Raw genomic sequence first — 4,985 nt, 5'->3', positions numbered from 1 at the left:
TTACCGAACGTAACGCGCAAAGATTCACATGGTAACGCGGAAATTTAACAACGAATTTTTCAACCATGCTGTTCCGAGATTCGCAAAGGGAACCACCGGGAAAAAGGACAAGAGTTTCCCGGTGATCCTCGAAAAGGATTAGCCGCAATTGATAGCCACGAGCATGGAGGAACGTGCTTGAAGCTGGCGTTACGCACCAAAGCGTCGACCATTTAACTATTCGCGTTTTAACCGTTTCGAAAGTTTGCGTACTGTGTTCAGTCCCAACCCAGCTCGGATTCGATACGCAAATGAGCGAAACAGCTTAGTTGAAAGAATTTTTAAAAAAAGGAGTATGAAATAAGAAAACATGGAGTCGAATTGCATGAAAAGGTCCGACGTAATTATTTGATGTCGTGTCTTGTCTTGATATCTCAGTCTAAATGCGGTCGAACGAATTTTGAAATAAAAAATTTATTGCTCGTTTGGACCCGCGATCGTTCCCCGGGTCGTTTTGACTGAAAGGGATAGAGAACGGTTGTAGAACGTGCCGAACGCGGAATTAATTAGAAGCAGCTGCCGACATGGAGAGGCTAGACGCGATCGCGCAAGGGTAATTTTGATTCTGATCCAGAATTAGGGACAGACTAGTGTCCAGTGTTCAACGTCCTGCAGTGTCCGGTGGTTAGTGCCGGACCAGATGTCGCCACGGGCGTGACGTCACTGGTTAACTACCCTTTCGCAACCAACACCACCACCACATGGCATCGCCACCGTCAACCAACCCTCCCCTCCCTTTACCTTCACCGCACCCGACGGACACGATATACGGGGATGATTCTGATTAATTACCGATAGTTACACAAGCTGACGCCACGCCGTTGACAACCCTCGTCAACAGCGCGGACCTTCCCCCCCGGTTGGCTATCGAAAATCGCATATCCGATTAACTTCTTCGCGAGCTTCCATTTCGTGCTGTTTTTTTCAAGTGAAAAACCGTTGCACCGAAATATCGATAGAGAATTGAATTTATGAAATATCTTCCGCTGGAATAAGTGGATTTACAACGAGGGAACGACATAGTGTGATCTGCGAAATGCAAAATCTTTATCGAATCTCTGTCGGAAGGCAAAGTATACCTAGAAACGTACCACTGAGGCAAATTCATTTATCGATTCGTCGAGGTTTAATTCGTTCAAAGGGCCGCTGGGAAGGATTGTTATGCGAGAAGGGATGAAAACGCGCGAGAGCAGTAGCATCCCCTCGCGAGATGCATCGAGCCACGACCAACCGATCGGACCGCCAATATTTGGCAATTACGAAATATGAGTTTACATTTAATAATTGCGGTAAACACCGGCGGACGCGGCGAGTGGCCACAGGGGGTGGGCCCAACGAGATATGGTCGCATGTTCGTTCGTTCGTTCGCTCGTTCGCTCGCTCGCATTTGGGGTAAATTCCGATTTACTCTCCGTGATAGGCATTATTCGACGTAACCCGCGACTACGTTTTATTCGCTCCAACACGCCGCGAACCTCTGTTTCCCTTTATCATCGTCCGCCGAGATAAATGCCCGCCGCACCCCGAAACTTTTTGTTCGCCAGTCCCTTGTGTGTGCTCTCGAACATACAAGTACACGCATGTATGCGTGCACGTGCGCCAGCGCGCCTCTGAACTTTTCACGCTCGCGTCTGCCTTCGACGTGTACATATTTGCTTTCTCCCCTCGATTTGCCTCTTCTTCTCTTCTTCGTTTCTTCTTTTTCTTATGATAGCGTACGACCATCTCGTACCGCGCCGGTTAAAGCGCGAAATACTCAAAGAACCATTGCGAAAGGGGTAGCAGAGATTTCGCGAGACGCTCGCAGACGATAAGAGACAACCCCCCTGCCTAAAGCCATATACTATTAATGAGAATATGATCGATATTAGCAAACATTTCCCATGGGATATTTACGCGCGGCAGTTCGCTTAGATCGATAGCGTATTTGCGATCTGTCGCGGTTATCGACGGCGACGTTTATTCAAATGTAATATCTCGTCCGCCAACGAAGATTACCTGCTTGGAAAATGTGTCCCACAGGTACGCATCGATTTTCCTTTGCGCCTCGACGACCCGCCACTCTTGTTTTGTCCTCCGGCTTGACTCTTCTTCTCCTTTCCTCTTTTCTTTTTCTTTTTTTTTTTTTTTTCGTATACTCGAATTACCCTCTTCTGGACGAGCATCGATAATGTATTGACTGTGACATTTTTCTGCCTGTCTCTGTTACCTTTTCCGAAACTTTATATAACAGATCCTTACAAAACGAAAGTCGTACTTTTTTTCGACCATCCTCGCCGTTTCATCTTCGTGATCCTTTTTCTGGCTCGTTAATCGTTAATTCGTGGGAAACACGAGTAAAGTTCCGCGAGATCCAAATTGCTCGCGGTTACGTAATTGCTCGAACGGATGCAACACGCAAGTGGGAAGACGGAAAGAGGCCCGATAAGCACGAGGCATCTCGACTGTTCGAAGGGTACGGGCATATTCGTGTTGTTACGTAAATCCACGGTTAGAACCTTGTCACCTTTTATTCGAAGCCCGTGCTCTCCCTCTTTTCTGCCTCATAGACGTTCCTCCGAAGGGCTCGGCCACGCACACCGATTCGAATCCACACACAATCTCGCGCGAACACGTACACACGAGCATCCCCCCGTCCCGTCGTTCCTCACTCTTCTCGCGTTCCTTTCTCCCCTTTCTGCTCGCTGTCCTACAGCAGTTCAAAAAGTTCTCCAGCCACTCTCGACGCAAGCTGTTTCACCAAGGATCTCGCGCCTTTTTCCAATTTCTTAAAGAGCCGCGACAATTTATGTGAAACGCGTTCATAAAGTACTGCTACCACCACCCCTACGGTTACCCAAACCACCCCCATTCGAAACCTCGTGTTCCATCGAGTTCGAACGCCAGTGAAACCTGGAAACCGAGCAACCCCACTCGCCTCTCCCTTTCCTCTGTCAATGGTAGACTTCTTAAAAGTTACTTCGACTCCGTGTTTCTCGATACTTATTAGCTCTCCCCTGTCGGTCGGCTCCTCGCACGTAGTCACCTTCGCACGTTCACGCGTTCACGCGTTCATGAAAGTTTCGCAATATAGGAACGTGTGTCAGCGAACGCATGCGTCCACTTTTGCTACTTACGGCTCTGGTGTTGCGTCGGTTTCTCTAGAGGGGATGAAGAAAACGCAGCGAATTTCATCAGGATGGGAAATAATTATGCGATGAAACGAGTGAACGACGTTGAAGCGACGTTTACATTCACTTTTTCGACGAAGAAGCAGCGCTGATAGAGACTGGAATGGCGATTCTTGTTCGGCATGTTAAGGTTCGATGTTGACGTAAAAGGCTGTCTCGAGGAAATGATAATGATGTTTGTACAGTTTGTTGGAACGAAACAGAGTTAAGAGACGCGGTGATTTTCCGAAGGAAGATCGTGATCGTATGTGGATACTTTAGGAAATTGATTACGAGGGTGGTAAGGGGGTGGCTAGATGGTTTATTGTTCCTCCGCGACGTGGCAGCACCCGTGCCTTGCTACGACGGAATCCATTTTAAAACGATCTTTTAACCTTTCGTTATCTATCCTTAAACTATAGATTTCGATCCTAATCCTTTTTCTATATGTTTCTTTTTATTTTTCATTAAACAAGACCGCGTTTAACTTCTGCCCCGAAGAAAATAATTATAAGGTGTTACAAAACTGTCCAAACTACATTTGCATCGAAATAAATCTTCCAAATTGCAGAGACAATATTATCGAAACGAACAATTTACAAACACCAGAGAAACTTTCAGTTCTCTCGCTAATGTAACTGAAACAAAAGCGATTGCCCAGTCGTGTCAATTTGAAGAGACAGGAAGAAAATCGGAGAAAAATGAACGAGCCAACAGCAGGCCGATAACTCTGAATAGCTAATACCGTGATTTGCGTAAGCGATTCAGTAGGTCGCGATTAATCGCGAGACTTAATAGGCGTGCTCCTGGCGAGCTAACCCCGTGAAATCCTCTCATTTGGAATTCCCCGGAAAACCAAGGAGAAATCTGCCACAGACACGGAGGGACCGCGAATCACGCGGCATTTCTCTCGGTTTCACCGTTTCCAGCACGAGCCACGTTTTCCTCGGGCCGCGTCAAGAACAAAACCGGACCAACATCGGATGCGTCCGTATCTACGCTTCTTGAGCGCGCGTTCGTGGGCCGCGGGGTGCGCCAATAGAGCCGGCAAGGAGGGTTTCTGCTCGTTTCTTTTCCAATTAAAATTCAACGGCCGTCGGACAGGCCGCGTAATTGGCCGAGATCTCTTTAAGCGGGAAAATTACCAAGAAGGGCTTGTCGAGCGGCAAAGGTTTAACAGTCGACTGCAAGATGGAAGGAAAAGGGACGAGAAAGGCGAGTCCGGCCAGGCCTCTACCTCTCCCTCCGTTCCCGACGACACCCTCGCCGAAGCAAAAATCCTGCCAATAAATAAATTTAAATACATGAATATCTAACCCATTCTCCCTCGAGCTGGCGGTAGCCTGATCGCGCGGCTTTGCGGGTTCATCTGGCGGATACCGATGGATCGGTGGCTCGACGAGCGTTCACGCCAAGCCAACTGGTCTCATTCGATCGACGAGTGACGCGTTTCTCGCGAATTTCTCACCTGTATCTATCTTCTTCCGATCAGCGTATACGAACCAAATACTCGGCCGGCTTAAAAATCTCCGCACTTCCAACGAACTTTCTTTAAAGACACGGGCTACGATTATTTCCATGGGATGTCGCGACGTGCGTTACTGCATACGCACGGCGCCGGGTAATTAGCGACACGATGGTTCCCCATACCGAGCGACGTGGTTTTTTTCGTGACGGAACATCAGAGGCGTCTCAAAGAACCAAACGCGTGCCTCGATTGACAAAGTCTACACCGTCGACGTTGCGTCGTATCGCGAAGCAAATGAAAAAAGGAAGAGGAAGAGGAAAAAGGGAGGA

This window comes from Bombus impatiens, unplaced genomic scaffold, assembly GCF_000188095.3.
Source record: "Bombus impatiens unplaced genomic scaffold, BIMP_2.2 scf_3474, whole genome shotgun sequence".
Taxonomy (NCBI): Eukaryota; Metazoa; Arthropoda; class Insecta; order Hymenoptera; family Apidae; genus Bombus; species Bombus impatiens.
Note: the sequence above shows the minus strand (reverse complement) of the source record.